Raw genomic sequence first — 18,610 nt, 5'->3', positions numbered from 1 at the left:
CCGCAGATCTCAATCTTAAATATTTAATACTATCACGAATAGCTAATCATATTTTAGAGTGTGACCAGTCCATCTTGAGATGTGGATGGGTCAGGCCAGCCTTTGCTAGCCCCACAGATGCAAGGCTCCCCACACTCTGCTGGTGTCGCTGAGGGCCTATAGCGAGGTGTAGCAGTCTATGAGTGCTGTCAAGGCCAAGGGCAGTGTGAACAGAGGACCTGACAATGCACTACCCTGATGACTGGGCAGTAGCCTATCAGAATGTCTTTCCAAATTTCTCTGATGAATTGGAAACAATCTGAAAACAAAAATATAAATTTTTAAAAAAACTTTTTGAAGAGAAAAACAGAAAAAAATTTCAAAAACATACTTAAATTAATCAATGCACTTAAAAGCAAATACTTGATGTAAATTAGAAATATACATAGTAATTAAAATAACACAGAAGAAATAAGCCACTTCCCTACTTATTGAAAAATCAGTGACCTCATTCATATAAATGGGGTGGCCCTTGATTAGACAGCAATGGCTGACCTGAAGCTGAGAGGCCAGGAAGAAGCATATCTGATCCCACATCTTTATAAGCTGCGGAGTCCCCTGGTCTTCATGGCGAGTCCCATACACAGTGGAGATCAGATGACAGACCTGTCAGGTGACTGTTGGCATTTGCTTTTTTCTCTCCCAAAAATAAACTTTACTCACAATGCATAATTTACAAAAAAAACTTCAAAGTATTTTCACATCCTTAGCATTTTCATCACTGTACATGGTTACATTCGTTCTCTGTTTTGCACCGTTACCACTGTCGTTGCTTGCCTTTCTGTACTTTGAGGGACTTCCCCCTCAGACTCACCCCTTCAGTGCCCAGTAATGGGAGGACTCTAGACTGTGGTCCTTCCCCACAGCACCATTGTGTTGCCTGCACCAACCCTCAGTGTGCACCTTAGCACGTACTCCTGCAGCCTGGAATATGTCAGTCAACAGCATTGCCATACCAACATCTCCATTTAATGAAGAGTTTTGATTGTAACTACAGCACCTGAAATATTATCACCCACATCAATGGAGCATTAATATCTCTTGCCACTTTAGTGTCTGAGTTATTAAATGACAGCTGAGCAAAACCACTAAATAATGAATCTATTAAAATGAATTGAAAATGAAAATTGTTTTGCAACAGATTTGAATGCTGATAAAAATGATTTCAATTATATTTTTACATAGGCGCTGTGTTCCAGGAAATTATTCCCATTTTCCCACAATGCATGCTGTGCAAAAAGATCAGAATGGGTACGAGGGCGCCATTTCCGTTCTGACATTTTACCTCTTAGACCTCTTTGTCAATTTCCCGGAATTCCTGCAGTCTAAAGTGGATGTATCGATGACACATAAATTGCACTTTGGGTGTGCTGTCAAAACTCACATAAAGAAACAGAGATTTGGAGTTTGTGTATGAATGACCAATGCTGAGATGTCGGACGTTCTTCAGACCAGTAAAATCATGCAAGGTGCAACTAAAAAAAAAACAATTAATTCCATTTCTGGTCCTGTGGGTAAGTCACATTCACACCAAACTTTAAATGTTTCTTTCTTTGCCTTTTCACATGAAAAGGAAACTGCAGTGTTCACAGAAGTGTTGCGAGTCCAAAGGACCCCAAAACCCAGCAGCAATAAGCATTCACCAAGATAAGTAGTTATTTAAACAAAAGTTGCTTTTAATTATCTTTAAACATGAAAACATAATCAAACTTTAACTTATCTCTATTAACTTAACTAACCCAACTTAACCCCCCTCTAATTCTAAGCGCACGTGTATTTGATGTGTGTGTAAGTTCAGAAAAGTTCTTTGGTTCACAGTCCAATCTCACTTCTCATTCCTCCAAGTTCACTGGTTGCAGTGAATTCTTATACTGTGCACAGAATCTAACATTTATGAATTTCACCAGGCTTTGGTGCTTGAAAGGTAAATGGTTACTGCTCAGGAAGGTTCTTGTAGGGTTTGCAGAGATTTGTTGTCCCATGATTTCCATACTGAGGTACCACCATTAGTCACCTCAATGTCTTGCTGATAAAACTTGCCCCATCAGGGTTCTCCAGATGATAACCTTTTTCTTTCATGCTACTACAGAGTTCCTTTCTGTTCCACTTATTCCAAGAGAAACATCAGACAGATAGCACTTCCAGCCACCTGCCGCTCTGGAGTTTGTTTCAGTTCCAACCAGTTTCTCCTGCTTGTTTCAACTGTCTCTCTCTCTCTCTCTCTCTCTCTCTCTCTCTCTCTCTCTCTCTCTCCAACTGCCAGAAAGCCCATGTAACTCTCTCACTTGCAAAACCCCTGACCTTCTCCAGCAAACAATAGGAGTTTGTCTTCTTGTTCAAGCTGTTGTCTTCAGGTAAACAAAAGCCCAGGAGTGACCGTTCTGTGCACTCTGTCAAAACCCTTGCAAAGAGCTTTTAACAGCCAGAGCATCTCCTACTTGTTGCTTTAATTATGTCATTTCAATTAGCACCTACTTGTGAAATGTGCACACCATTCTCCATAGTTTCTGTAAAGTTAATGAATATGTATTCTTCAATATTTCAAATAAGATCTATTTTAAAGTGTGTGTGTATGTATGTAACCTACTCTAATTTTACCAATTTATCTCCCAAATATTCCATCATAGTGGCCCCATCCACCTCTCTCCTCTATAGACAACAACAATATGGATTTATGACAGCTTAACATTTAAAAAAAAGTTCCAAAGCCCTTCATAGTAATAGAATTAGAGAAATATACCATCTCAGAGGTCAAGATAGATTTAAATCAACAAAAGAGCAGTAAATTAAAACATCAAGTTATATACCAAATGCTGAGTGTGGGACATGTGGGGCGCGTAGGAGATACAAGGAGACAGTGGAGGAATGGGGCATGACATAGGGTAGGTTTATAAAGGTAGGGTTGAAGGGCCCATAGTGTGCTGTATTGTTCAATGTTCTTAGAGTGAGCATGTGCACTGGTGCACTTTAAAGATAGCCAATGTAGCATTCTGGGGACTGAGGAGTGGGGTGAGGTATCTATGCAGACAAGGACATGGGGCAAGATGTGATGGGAGTGAAGTAGCCATGTGTTGGAGTGGGGCTTGGATGAGCTCAAGGTTGGGACATGCTATGCTATATGCTATGAAAGATACAAACAGGCTTGTTTCTGAACCTGTTGCAGTGTCTGCTGATTTGCACTGGTGAAAGAGGGGTCAGTCCAGCCATCTACCTCTCCACATAAAATCACCTCCCAGCACGAAGAATCAACCCTCCCATCCCATGAGAAGCTTTGTTTTATTTATTACTGTTCTAAACTAATCATCTTGTGAATTTATTGTTCACCTTACTTCACAAATAATTGCATAATTATAAAATGTGAATCATTTCTGACTCACTACAGTGGAAGATTACATTGAAAAAAATAAAGATTATAGCACAGGACCTGTGGGCCCCAGTGTCTGCACTGACCATGATGATCATCAAAACTGATCCCATCTGCATGCACACAGTCTATTAGGCTTTTTAAAAAACACAGGCGCTGCCTTCCCGTTTTCCTGGAATGCTTGCTGTGAATAAAGCTCGGAAACTGGAATAAGAGTGCCATTCCCATTCCAGCATTTTACCTTCGAGACGCCAAGTGATCTTCCTGGAAGGTCTGCAGTCTAAACTGAACTGCAGGCATTCCGCGAACAACAGGCTGACGATTATGATGTAGCAATGACACACTGCCAGTATGCCATCTCAACTTATGGAGAGAAATGAAGATTTGCAGTTTGGTCATTCCTGTGTGAACGACCACTGCTGGGATGTTGGGAGACTCTTCATAACAGTAGTATCCTGCAAAGTCTATGTGAAAAAACACTCCTATCTCTCTATTCCCTGCTTGTTTATGTGTCTGCCTCTTAATGGTATCATATCTGCTCCCACCACCTTCTCTGGCAGAGTGCCCCAGGCACCCACAGCTTACTGTGTAAAAAAACTTTCTTTATATTTTTTCCACTCAACTTGTACTTAAGCCCACTCATATTTGACATCGACACCTATTTATCTTCTACCTTATCTATGCCTCTCAATAATTGTGTTAATATTTGCTTTAATCATCTTCCTTGACATATACAGGGCAGTAACTTTGTTTAATGTTAATAGACCAGAAGATAAAATTTTGCAATAACCTGTGAAATATGTGAAAGTTTTTACCTGCTTTTAAATTTTTGCAATGCTCAGAGGCTTGCACAAGCATTCAAGTTGTACGACAGCTGGTTCAGCAAAAGACCATGGCTTAATCAGCCATCAAAGTATTTCTGTGAGATTTACAATCTGAAGGCTCAGCAGATCCTCGCCCATCACTTCATGGAGGAGAACCCAAGGGGGATCAGTTTAAGGGAGGAGCAGGTTTGGTGGGTAAATGCTCCTGGGTAACTGCAGGTCAACTCTGCCGTCCTGAGCACAGAGTTTCAAGGAATCACAGCTAAGTGCCTTTGAAGCCATAGTGCCAACTGGCTTCCAAGGAGTTGAGGAACACTTATTCAAAATTAATATTTTTTATTGCTAAGTCTGGGGTTGTCACACAAAATAATTCACCAAGTAATAAACAAACAACTTAACTATAACTGCCATGGGCAGTGAAAGCATCCCAGAGAGAGAGAAAATAATTAAATGTATAAAGATAAAGAAACCAGGAAGCTTTGAAATTCACAATTATTACAGCTAATTATCAGTTATTTACTCACTGCTTAATGTATTTTAAGTTTACATTCAATAATGGTGCCAGTAGTTCAGATCAATCAGGTACAAGAAAATATGTGACCAATGATTCACTCCAAAGCACTACTCACTGAGAGGCAAAGAGAGAAGCGAGAAGCCTACAATGTTCAGTTCGGCGCACCACCCTTTAATTGATGGGCGTTTGTTAACCCTCTCAATTTACTCAGCTGCTTCCTTGCTTATTTCTATCGTTCATTGATTCCATCTCTACTCATTAACTGGTTTTGCAGCCATTTTTGATGCCGATTTGTGGGACGATCAGGGAAACGTATTGTCTGAAACCTGTGTTACTTTCTGCAGGAGGAGTGAAACTGTCTCCCGATCACTCCTAGCATACTGCAAGAGCTAACTAGCCACAGTCACGAGCAGAGATCAAAGGGAAAACAGTAAATGGGAAACCAAATTGGGGAAAAAAGGTATGAAATCATTAGGTTTCTATCAATCAGTGGAACAATTTGGACCATGATGGAAAATATTAAACATCAAAGGTTATGAATGAAATGAATGAATTACTTAAGCTTTTCTATCCTTTGATCTGTCACTACCTCAAACATTTGTTGCGGTGAATGGCAGTCTAATGTATTTCAAAAGGAAGGATTTGAGTTCATTGATGTTGCTTGCAGTTTTGGATGGTGTAATGTGGAAGATTATCCCCTTGGATGCTTTGGGTATAGTTTTGCTTTCTTGTTTTCATTTCCATTTACTCTACCTTGGGGAAGGGCTTGGGCCTGAAATATTGGTTGTATCTCTTTACCTCCTGAGTCTCCCCAGCATTTTTGTGGTCTGCAAACTTTTGTGTTTCACTCTGTACTAATATCATGGTTCCTTATTCATAATAAATAACAAGAAACAAAGCAGGAGGAGGCCATTTCAGTCCATCAGCTTAAAGCTAACTAACAGGACAATCCCATTCCCTGGTAATTTTCTCTGTAACTTATTCTCTTGAAATACAAATCTGAAATAGATGCAACGATATAATAATTATGTTCAATATTCAATCTTTGAATGGCTCACTGCTATCTTTACCGTTATGTCTACTCAAAAATAAGCATGCGAGTTGATATTGTAATACCTTGTAGGTTCTACTTCCAGACCCAAGAAAGTGAATGGTAATACAACAAAAGATACTGGGCTTCAATAGTTACATTGTGCTTAATAAACAAAACTTTACGTTAAGCATGGGATTTTTCAAAGCTTATTAAAATAGTTCTCCACTTCCATACAGTAAGCTGCTTCTCATTCAAGGAGACGGAAAGCACAGAAAAGAGTGGCAAGTTAATATGATGGTGAGCTGGCAGTTTTGATCGGGGAAAACATTACATATAGATGGCCAGAGAAGATGTCCTTGAGGTAGCATGGAAAGGATATGATCACACTATAGACGAACATTAGATTGGCCTCCAAATAGTGAAAGGAAAATAAAGGAGCCACTCTACAGAGAAATAAGAGACATATCCACTTTCTAGTTTGGTGAAATTTGGGAAATTTTAATTTCTGAAGTATAGATTAGGGTAATGTTGAAGTAAAGGGAGGAGAGATTTTTAAAGCATGCTAAGAGAATTTGCTAAATGAGGAGGAAGCTCTTTTGGACCTAACACTGAGTCTCTAATTCTGATCCAATACGGGAAGGTACAGAGGAGATGTTCCAGGGACAAGGGATGAGACTGGGTTGGAGAAGATGGTTTTCCTCCTCTTGGATCAAAGCCGGTTGAAAGGTGATTTAATGGAGGTGTACAGAAAACAGTACAAAGACAGGGGATCTGTTCTCCCTATTCTACATCTCTCCCCATCCCTCTGTTTTCTTTGTTCTAGCTCTCTAACCCCCCCCCACCCCTTCCCTCTCCATTCACAAAGCCACCCCCCTCCCACCATTTGCTGGTGTGCTCCTCCCTCTGCCCCTTCCCACCCACCATTTTGTTTGAGTGCCTGCTCACATTTTGTCCATACCTTGAAGGTCTCCAGCCCGAAACGTCAGTTATGTACCTTTACTACATAAAGTACATTGTTAGAGTTTCTCCATCTGTGTGTTTTACTTCAGTCACCATGTTTGTAAACTTTTGTGTTTTACTCGTCTCTTCGCTCGCAAGGACAGGCGAACACAGATTTAATGTTTTGAATAAAGAAAGAAAAAATGTTTCCTTATCAAGCAGTAATGACGTCAAGCTTGTTGCCCATGAGATTGTTAGATGTGGAAAAATATCAATGAGAGTACAGCTAAGATAGAGACTGACAGGATTGTTCTGCAGTAAAAAGCATGGGCCAAATATTCCCATTCTGTGACTTCATTATTCTCTGACTTTATGATTTTAAATATCTACAATTGAACACTTCCATTGATAAACAAACTTTTGCTTGTGAAAAGACAAGCATTTCTTTATCATATCCCAAAGGACTGCAGTAACCTGTTACTTGGCAATGCACTATCAAGTAACTTGAAAGACAAGAAGTTGCCAGAACGATAGGCTCATAATTGCTTAAAACTATATGCACACTCATGTTGCTTGGCCCAAGTCCAGGCCTCATACTGGGGGAGGGGTCTGGGTGTAAGTGCCTTTATTAGGGGAGTTCCAAGGGGAGGCACAGTCAGCATGGAGACGGGCCAGCCATACACACAGAGATGGTAACCAACAGTAATACAGTGGTATCACCACACTTGGTGCTAAGGCAAATATTTTCCATGAATCCAAATATGCAATCTTGACCGAGCTGCCACCATCTTATTTATTCAGTTTGAGATCCATATTTCAACACGGGTGCTTCATCGGGCACTTCACATTAAACATTTTGTGTCCTTTTTGCCACGTTAACGTTCAACATGGAAATTAATTCAAACTTTCTCAATTATTCCAGGACAGGAAAAGTTATGCACATAAATCAATGAAAGCTCCAGCTAGGGAAACAGGTTGGAATATGACAAAATAGACGAACGACACAGTATTTAGGAAAACCTAATTGGTTAATAACTAGTGCAGGTGAAGACATTTTCACCCTCTGTGACAGCAAAAGGCAAACCAAACACTGGCATCTCACCCGCAATTTTAAACGTTGCTCTAGTCAAATCTATCTCACAGCTCTGCAAGGAAGCAATGATTGTGAGAAACAGCCACTGCTTCACAAAAATTAATTTCACGCTAAATGCAACACAGCAGGCCTCAGTGCCAAGCATGTAAACATCTGTGCTTAGCTTGGAATAGTTTTGGCTCATTCGACTCCACTTGTACGAATATCTGCAAGTGGTTACAATAAATATATCATTAATTATCATACACAAACCATCTCAATGTGTAAATAATAATTGCTTGAAACAAGGAGCTATGGATTACTGAAAGGAATGACCCAATGCCAGAGTTTGCAGAGAGTGGGAAATGTGGTTTTGTGCTCTAAATATCTGAGAATTAGGTGTTCCCAATGAAGTGTATTTCAAACATATCCATACAACTCTCCTGTACTCCTGTTGGTGTACACTTTATTGCATGCTAACAACTAAAGTGTATGTGTGTAACATACTGTGATACCTTTACATCACATGACCAAGGTTCACTTACATAATTCACATGGTCATTGGCTCATTTCTTTTGGAGTTATGAAACAGTGAACATAATGAGTCAATGAGGTACAATTAAAAAAGTGGTTTTCAAGCTTTTTCTTTCCACCCACATACCACCTTAAGCAATCCCTTACCAATCACAGAGCACTTATGGCAAAGGGAATAATTAAAGTGGAATGTGATTTTAGGGGGGCAGTTTAAAAACCACTATGTTACCCCCTATGACTGTATGGCTCAGTACGACAATAACTCCTACAAATTTGCTAAGGATACCACTGTACTGGGTTGTATAAAAGAAGGGGATGAGTCAACATACAAGAAGGCGGCTAAAAACTTGGTGCACCTAACCCTAACCTTGCACTCAAGGTCACCAAAAGTAAGGAGCTGATTGTTGACTTCAGGAAAGGGAAAGGCAGAGGTATACATTGAGGGATGAAAGGTGAAGAGGGTGAGCAAATTTAAGTTCTTGGACCCAACACACTAATGGCATCACGAAGAAAGCCTCTACTTTCTCAGGAGTTTGCGAGAAACCCTGGCAAATTTCTACAGAGGTGTGGTGGAAAATGTTCTGACTGGCCGCCTCACGGTCTGGTATGGGAACACCAATACTCCAGAGTGTAAACCCTCCGAAAGGTAGTGGACACAGCCCACGACATCACAGGAAAATCTCCTCCCACTATTGAGCTCATCTACAGGGAGGACTGCCGTCGGATGGCAGCAGCAGTCATCAAAGACTCACCCCACCCAGAACATGCCCTGTTCTCACTGCTGCCATCGGGAAAGAGGTGTAGGTGCCACAAGACTCGCACCACCAGGTTCAGGAAGCTGCTCCCCCTCCACCATCAGACTCCTCAACAACCAACTCAATCACATTTAAGGACTCTTACTTGTACTTTTTGTCCTCCCTGTATTGCATTGTTTGTTTACATTTGTTATCTGTTTCTGCAGGTCTTTATTTGTTTATGTTTTATGCTGTGTACAGTTTATTTTTTTTGCACTACAGTGGTTATTCTGCCATGCCAGCAGGAAAACGGAATCACAGGATTTTATGTGATGCCACGTATGAACTCTGACAATAAATCTGAAGGCTTTCTTCTGGAAAATATATCTGCTTCCTTAAAAGATTGGACTTGCAGTGAGAATGTGCACCAAAGGTCACCATCAAATGCAAATCCCTGGAGTTGTAAAACAGCTGTGATAAAAGGTCCCGACCCAAAATGTTGACCGACCTTTTCTACCCATGAGTGTTGCCTGACCTGCTGATTACCTCCACCAGCTCATTGTTAGCTATGTCCCAGATCAGTGAAGTTGCAGTTGGAAATGTATCCCATTATTTTGGCTCATCACGTGGCTCTGAATCATGTGTTGTTACACAAGTCACTGCATGAAGATCAAGCTGTGAGTTGGGGTGAATCTGCACTAAAGCTAGAAAAGTCAAGTCACTTGTTCAGATGAATCGTTGTTCACCAAATTCTAACTTAGAGACAAGATGAGTGCGAGTTTATTCTTCGTACAATTTTCAACCCACATAAATAATACGAAATATCAAACCTCGTGCTTGGCAGGCCTCAATCGTTTTAGTGAGGAAAACAGGACTCAGGCGATAACCTCTCCTCAGATCCTGGTCGACTTACTAAATATTTCCAGGATTTTCTCTTTTTATTTCATATTTCCTGCGTCCAAATAAATTGCTTCTGCATTTTTGTTTATTTGTTTTACTTGTTGAACCAACTCCCCCTTCTCGTAATTGGGGTCTTCGTGGGTAAAGCAACACTTTGGGATTCATTTTAAAGCTGTGCTCGTCAACCAGATAACAATGCCAGAGCCAACTGAAGGAAGAAGCTTAAACAGAGTTGAAGAGCAATGAACATGGATGCAGATTTAGGCGAGCAGCGGGATTTGTTGACGAGGTATCATGACAGGAAGACGTTGAAAGGGACTCTTCCACAGGACAATGCGCATCTTCTGCTTTCCTGGCCCCTGAAAATTAAGTGAAAACTTACTACTGATGGAGGTTCTCTGTGAATCAAAATGATCAGAGCTATCCGAAAAAGACAATCTGCTGGAAGCCAATCTTTGAATTAAAAGGCTAAGGCATTTCTGTTGAAACAGCAATACAAGGCATGAATGGGACGTTGCATCCCTTGATCTCATGACTGGAACATCATCCACAACGCACATGATCCCTGAGATGACTGATCGAGAGGAGACAGTCGCCCACCTCTTTGCAGAGGGTGCGGAGAAGGAGGCATCCTTGTCACGGTTCATCCTCTGCAGCAGCGTGACAGAGGACTCTCTGATCTATGAGCTGTTCCTGGGGACGCACACAAAGTCAGTCATCCAGACCTGCTGCAAAACCATCAACTCGGTGAAAGAGGCACTGGAAATCTCTTGGTCTTTCAGCGCACGGAGATGTTGGTGCAGGAATGCTGTCAACTGGCATAATCCAGGATGCAGGAGTACATGCTGAGGGACACGTTGAGGCTTGGTGCAGCCAACATTCAGGCACTGTGAGAAAGGACCACAGTCGAGAGGTCTCCCTTTAGCAGGCATCGGGGGACTAAGATCGAGGGGGAGCCCTTCAAACAACACAGGGGGTGAAGCGACAAGGTGTGACAGTGGTGGCAATGACATAAATTGAATCCAATCTAACAATGCACAGCAACTATAGAAGTAAGGGTGGAAACAGACTTGGAATGGTTTTCCTTTTGTAAATAATTCACTGTGAATAAAGTCTGTTTTTGGTAAACAAAATGCATGCGTTTAGTGCCAGTTAAGACCAACTTTGATAACAACTTCAGCTGAGGGATTCAGGGGTGTGGGCCACAGTCATGCTTGTCTTCATACTCAATATCTGCACCTGAAATCTTTCCAGTTATGGTCTCCAGTGGTTGCTGCTTTCAATCATAGTCAGAATGCCTTCGGCTAAATTAAAATTTCATTACAAGTTCATGCCACTGCCATTCAATTGCACACTTGTTTAAACTGCAGTTAAATTAGATGTTTCTCTCAGGATCAGGGAGGGAGTGACAGCAATGACATTTACAGCTTTGTCGGTCCCCTCCTTTGACACACTTGTACACAAACTACTTCGCACACTTCAAAGGGCAGGAGTGAAACTCCGCAGCTTTGATTTCTGCTGCTGGGTAGAATAATCAATACTTCTTTCCAGCAAAGATTTCAACAATCTACAAAGCAATAGTCGGTAGCTATTTCAAGAATAAAAAAAAATATATATATATAAAACTCAGGAATAAAAACCTATTATTTGATTAAAAACAAAATAATTGATTTAAATAATCCTTCCAAATAACAATTGTCACTGCCCCATTTCCCTCTGTTGCTTTCAAAAGCTGGTGATTCATTTCAGATCTCAACATTTGAGAAATTTAACCTATCAATAATTATTTCTGCCAAGCAAATAGCCACACTGAAGGTGGAAGGAATAGCTCGAAGATATATAAAGAAAACAATATTCAAATGTTTTCAGCAAAAGGAGCTGAATTTTATGAACTATATCCTAGCTATAATTAAACCGATCTCAAGTCCCATTAGAAAATTCTCTGAAAAATACTGTGGAAGCTGCATATGTGGGGCATCAGCCTGAAATATGAATGTGATGCCTCACTGTGCAGTCTGTGATGCTATGTTCATTTCCTCTATGATATTGAAAATAAAAACACACACAAATGCTGGAGAACCTTGATGAAGGGCTCAAGCCAGAAACGTTGGTGATGTATCTTCACCTTTGTTACCTAAAGGCACTGTTGGACCTGCTGAGTTTCTCCACCATTTGTGTATTTTTTTCACTTAAACCACGGTGTCAATGGAATCCGGTGTTTTTCCTCCTGGATAATATTAGTAGGCCTGTAGGTGGTGCTCTCCTCATTACATGATGTGGCTGAATTTAATGGGAATTCCTCTCACACTGGCATGTTCTTTGAGAAGGTGTTACTATCTTTGTACCTTAATGTTCTGTCGCTGGTCTCCGAGATTAAAATGCACATACCTGTTAAAACTAAAACACAACTTGTTGGTTTGTTCACAGATCACCAACAGAACTAAATGATGCTTGTGAAACAAACTGCTTTAAAAACAATATGGATTTTTCCACCAGAAACCCAAATTGAAATGCAATAGTAACAATTTCCAGATTGCTTTGCATCAGTTCAGAAATTTGACCCAACACTTTCTCACCCATCTATTCCTGGTGATTTCTGTGCATGGGATGGCACTGTTCCTTCTGCAAAATTGATTTCTGAGTGTAAAAACGAGCAGAGCTCGATCTCTTTGGCCGTCTAATGCATCCTTAGTAAGTGTTTCTCCCTGTACTAGAACAGCAAGTGGCTTATCAGACAATCAGCAGATCCACCAACACAAACCTTTTCAGCTCAGTAGAGTGACAACTGGTCATACTAGAGATGGAAGGATCACTGAGCAATCAGTGCAGGCGGGAGAGGTGCAAGTAGCAGTGACAACAATATATAAAGTGCATTTAATCTAGTTTGAAATTTTCAGAGCCCTTGGGGAAATAACCTGGAAATGGTCATGATTGTGATCCACTAGAAAATATCATATCTCAGTTTCAGGTGTTAGGAGCCCAGAGGACCCCATAACCCAGCAGCAATAGATATTCACCACGACAAATGGTTACCTAAACAAAGGTTGCTTTTAATTATCTTCAAACATGAAAATAGAATCAATCTTTAACTTCCCTCTATTGACTTACTTAACCCCTTTCTAATTCTAAGCTCACGTGTATGTAATGTATGTGTACATTCAGAAAAGTTCTTTGGTTCACAGTCCAATCTCACTGGTTGCAGGAAATTCTTATACTGTGCACAGAATTTAACATTTATAAAGTTCACCAGGCTTTGGTGCTTGAAAGGTAAATGGTTATCGCTCAGGAAGGTTCTTGTCAGTTTTCAAAGAGAGATTTGGTGTTCGTTTTTAATTAGCCACTTCAGTGTCTTGCTGATTAAACTTGCCCTTCAGGGTTCTCCAAATGATAACCTCTTTCTTTCATGTCACCACAGAGTTTCTTTTTGTTTCTGTTATTCCAAGGGAAACATTAGACAGCCAGCCATCTCCTCTTGTATGAACCACAAATGCTTTGACCAGGCCATCTTACAACTGGGCTTTCCCTAAGCTTGCCAGCTTGTCCTGTCCAGTCCCAGCTGCTGTCTGCAATACTGTGCAAGTGATCTCTCTCTCTCTCTCTCTCTCTCTCTCTCTCTGAGAGAAAAGTCTGTTTGACTCTCTCTGCTTACAAAACCACATGACCCTCTCAAAACAGCAAGTCTCTTCCAGATAGCAGCTGCTCCAGATGCTCTTTCATCTACTGCCTTTTTCAAACAACAATCATTAGGGAAGTCTCTTGAGCACTCTTCAAAAGCTCTTGCAAATGCTCTGGAGCCAATACATCTACCATGGGGCAGAGCTCCAGTATTTTAAATAAGATCTGTTTTAAAGTGTTTGCATGTGACCTACTCTAACAAACCTTTCCCAATTTATCTCCCAAAAACATATCTATTTATATCTATATATTATCACACAAGAAAGAGCAGAATGCCACTGAACATCTAGACATCTGTAGTGCATGTTAGTTCTCATCTGCATCAAATACCACCTTCTCATTTGCTAATCATGTTATGCATTAGGAAATATTAGTGAGGGTGGGTAAAAAAGTTAGCTGTCATGTACCTTTGTGTAAAACCTGGCCCACTAATACAGTTCCATTTGGTCCAGGGCTGAATATGGATGTTGATTTGCGCCCTCACCCAGACTTGGCCCATTGTGACACCTGACCCTGATGTTAGGCCCAGTCTGGTCCATGGTGCCAGGCCTCCTCTGATCTCTCGGTCCCTGCTCAAGGCTGGTATTGAGTGGACCCAGGGATCTAGCCTGGGTTCAGATGGTCCTTCAGGCTGAGCTATTAGTAAAGGGGATCCAGTGGTACCTTGGGTTGCAAAATGGTAAAATGGCACAGGAGACTTCTGCAAGGGACTTGCCAAGTTGCTTGGGAGAGAGCACGTTGAGCTTCCAGTGGAGATAAGGTCAGAGGTATGTAGCAGTGACTATGAACCTTAAATGAATGGAGCGACTTGGCTGAAGGATTTTTCCTGAAGTCCATGTGTTACTCACTCTTTAGGACAAACTAACCCCACCTACGGGCACAGGGAGAACGTACAAACTCCTTACAGACAGCTCCGGAGTCAAACCCTGGTCGCTGGCACTGCAAAAGTGTTCTTTTATCTGCCTCACTAACCATGATGACACTTGCATCTGATCCATACTCCTCTATTCCCTGCCTATCATGTCTCTTGAAGCCTGTTTGCTTCTACTATATTGGTTCCTGTAGCTTATTAGGCGACCAGGTGATTGCAACATTGGAAATCCTCAGCCTGGTTCCTAACCATAATTTCCATTATTTTTTCAGTTACATAAGCTCACTTCCAAAACCTATGATTTTTAATGAATGAATGTCACTATTTGCACGTTTCCCTGCAAGTCACACTCCTTTTGTCTTGGATGGTTATTGTTCCATCGTCCCTGAGTTGAAGTATCTGACTAAGAACACCATGGATGTGCTTTCACCACATGAACTGTAACAATCCAAGCAGGCACTTTCAAGAGACAATTAAAGATATTTCTGATGCACCTCATGAATGTAATGGAGAAACTTAGCAGGTAACACAGCATTCTGAGGAAGGGTAACCAATGTTTCTGGACTGCTACATACTGCATAACCTGCTGAGTTCCTTCAGCACATTTGTGGATTGCACTCGACCCCAGCATCTGTAGACTTTCTTGTTAAAACTCTGATGTTGCAAGGAAAGCTCATGCACCTCATTAATAAAGAAAAAAGAAAATGATGAACCATTTCTGTGCGTGTCTAGTGAATTAGTCTATTGATCAATGTAAAGAAACTACAATAAAGGATTCTTCAGAGAGTGGTACAAAGGTTTACAGTTCTTAAAGGAGTTGATGACATCTACAACCTTGTCAGTACAGCTTGAGATAATTACCCAAAATATAAGATTTAATTCTGTTAGCAGTGTTCAGCCATAAGCAATTTGTCACCCGATGGAGTGGTTTTGGAATTGCTCCCAAACCAGTTTCTGTGCCAACTTCCTCTGAAATTAGAAAAGGCAATCTAGATTGCATGCAAGTGCTTAAAATACTGAGTGCCAAATGATTCGGGGAAAGCACAGGCACCTCAACTATCGTCCCCATTTAAATCTGCATATAACCCACCAAAAAGACGATAATAACTTCTACAGGCAGAAGGCAATAGTACATGCTCGTTACTAATACATGACAATAAAGGAATCCTGAATTTGAATCTTCAATAAGGGTTAACGCAAGGGAGCCAACTTGCATGAGAGAATCACCAGGAAATGTTATGCATTCGAGTCCCTTTGAAGATAGAAAGCCTATTGTTGGACAGCAGTTTGTGGGATAGGATGAAGGTCGTTTCCACAAAGAGTTCCAGAAACATTTTGCCTTTCTGTTCAATTGTAAATAAGCAACATATACGTTATATACATATCGAACCATAGAATGTTACAGCACAGAAAAAAAAAACAGACCATTCAATCCTTGCTAGTCCCACTGATCTATTCTCATTCCATAACTGGCCAGACCTCTCCTATCCATGTGTTTATCCAATTTATTTTGAAAATTCAAGATTGAATCTGATGGCAGCTCATTCAACACTTTCTCCTAATGTTCCCCTTATACCTCTCCCCCTTTAGCTTAAAGCTATGATCTCTCGGATTTATCTCCCCCAATCTAAGTAGAAACATCCTACTCACATCTACTCGGTCTTTTCCCCTCATTCCTATAAACCTCTATCGTCTCCCCTCACTCTTCTTTGTTCTAAGGAGTATAATCCTAACATGTTTAATCTTTCCCGGGAACTCAACTCCTGCAACATCTTAGTTAATCTTCTCTGCACTCTTTCAGTCTTATCTTTCCTGCTGCTGGGCGACCGGAACTGCTCACAATATTCTAAGTGAGGCCTCACCAAGGACATGAATAACTTCAACACAACATCCCAACTTCTATACCCTATAATGCGGTAAAAATAAAACCCTGTTTGAGAAGGAGTAAGGAGAAGACATGCATGGTGACCTTGAGACCTGACCAGTGAGGTGCTTGGAGGCTGAAGAACACATGCAGCGGGGTGTTGGTGACTTGAGGCGGGGAACTCGCATGGCTGCAGACTCAAAACTTGCCAAAGGGGTGCCAGGGTTTGGATCCGTGATGCGAGATGGTGCTGGAAGCTTCCTGATTGGGTCATAGGTATTGATCAGGAGCTTCTGCTGTTGATAGTTTCGAATGAAAGCTGTGTGGCTGCAAAGGCTGTGGAAACACTGGAGGCTAATTCATGGACACTCAGCGACTCCATGGGGACTCTTTCTCTGACTGTAAGGGACGATGGGCAATTTTTGTTGATAGCGAATCTTTGTCTGCCTTATAGTAGACTAAAGGAAATGTTGAGTAATATTACAGATTTGATTTTATTACATGACCATAAAATAATCTTGAATCTTAAATTTACTCTCCGAAGCATTGTTTAATGTTTGAACATTTGCCTTGTGCTTCGAATAAGAAAAAATTTATTTTAAGTAAATATTCTTCATTAGTACCAGTTATGAAGCTCTCATATATTGTATAATTTGAACTAAAAGAGTGAAAAGTTAAAGAGTTACTGCACTGATTATGTGGGGATCAGGGGTACAACCGCTGCCAAAAATGTTCGAGTAATGCACTAAATCTCATAATATGGAAATTAAATCCCATGTTATTCAATAAAAAGGTGTCATTATGAATTCCACTGCTCCCTCTTCCCCCTTTAAGTCTTCCCTCAAAGTCTCCTCCACATTCCCATTTTCTATCAATCACCCAGTCACAATGTTTCTTCTGGCATATCGCCCAGAGTCATGAACAGAGAGGTAAATGACAGTATATTGTTGATTAATTCAGACACTTTTCTTGGACAGATCCTTTTCCACTTACTAAAACCTTTGCTTTTCCTGCTGGTTTCCACCCACTCAACTCAGACGTAATACTGCAAACTGTCATATCTTATCCAGAATCGTTGCGAGGAATTGCAGCAAATGCTTACTAGAAACCATACTTTCCTCAGGCAAGGGAGGTCTTACAAAGATACTTTCCTTCAGTGTTCACCAGATAGAGGGGGCCTTGGCCAATGTGAGGTCAGTATAGAACAAGATTTTGTACTTGAACATCCACCCTATCTATGCTTCTCAGATCTTTGAATCTTTGAATTTCCTTAAAAACATTAGGATTGATAAGTCCCCAAGACCAGACAAGATATACCCCAAGTTACTATAGGAAGCGTGGGAAGAGAATGCTGGGGCTTTGACAATGATCTTTGCCTCCCTGGCCACAGGGGAGGTACCAGAGGATTGGAGAATGGCAAATGTTGTCCTCTTGTTTAAAAAAGCTAATAGGGAGAATCCATGGAATTATAGACCAGTGAGTCTGACATCAGCAATGGGAAAACTATTGGAGATGATTAAAAGGGGCAGGATTTACAAGCACCTTGAGAAATGTAGTCTTCTTGGGGATCAGCGTGGCTTTTTGTGGCACCACCCTGAGATTTTTGAGGAAGAAACACAAGGAATTGATGAAGATAGGGTGGTAGATATGGTGTATATGAATTTTAGTCAGGCATGACAAGGTCTGCCATGGTGGACTCATTCAGAAAGTCATGAGGCATGGAATCCATGGAACCTTGTCTGGGTGGATTCAGAATAGAAAGCAGAAGGTAGTAGTGGATGGAATGTATTCCAACTGGAGGTCAGTGATGAGCGAAGTTCCACTAGGATCTGTCCTGGGATCTCTGCTCTTTGTGATTTTTATAAATCACCTGGACAAAAAAGTGCAGGGATAGGTAAGTAAGTTTATAGATGACGTGAAGGTTGGAGGTGCTATGGATACCATAGAACGATGTCATAAGTTACAACAGGATATAGACTGGATGCAGAGTTGGGTGGAAAGGTGGCAGGTGGAGTTCAATCCAGATAAATGTGCAGTGATTCTTTCTGGAAGGTCAAAATTGAAGGCAGAGTATGTGGTTAATGGCAGGATTCTTAGCAGTGTGGAAGAACAGAGAGACCTTATGGTCCAGATCCATGGCTCTCTCAAGGTTGTGGCCAGGTTTATAGGGTAGGTAAAAATGTTAATGATATGCTGGACTTCATTAGTCAGGGAACTGAGTTCAAGAGTCATAAGGTAATGTTGTAG

The 18,610-nt window shown here is 41.0% G+C and overlaps 1 protein-coding gene across 3 annotated transcripts in view; it reads right to left on the bottom strand.

The window, feature by feature from the left end:
- LOC138761309 (transmembrane protein 132C) overlaps positions 1-18,610 on the bottom strand; it is a 988,143-nt gene that overhangs the window by 451,363 nt on the left and 518,170 nt on the right. The gene's annotated exons all lie outside the window — the stretch shown is intronic.

Source organism: Narcine bancroftii, chromosome 4 (genome assembly GCF_036971445.1).
Source record: "Narcine bancroftii isolate sNarBan1 chromosome 4, sNarBan1.hap1, whole genome shotgun sequence".
Taxonomy (NCBI): Eukaryota; Metazoa; Chordata; class Chondrichthyes; order Torpediniformes; family Narcinidae; genus Narcine; species Narcine bancroftii.
The sequence above is the reverse complement of the archived record's forward strand: the minus strand, read 5'-3'. Positions and strand labels throughout refer to the sequence as shown.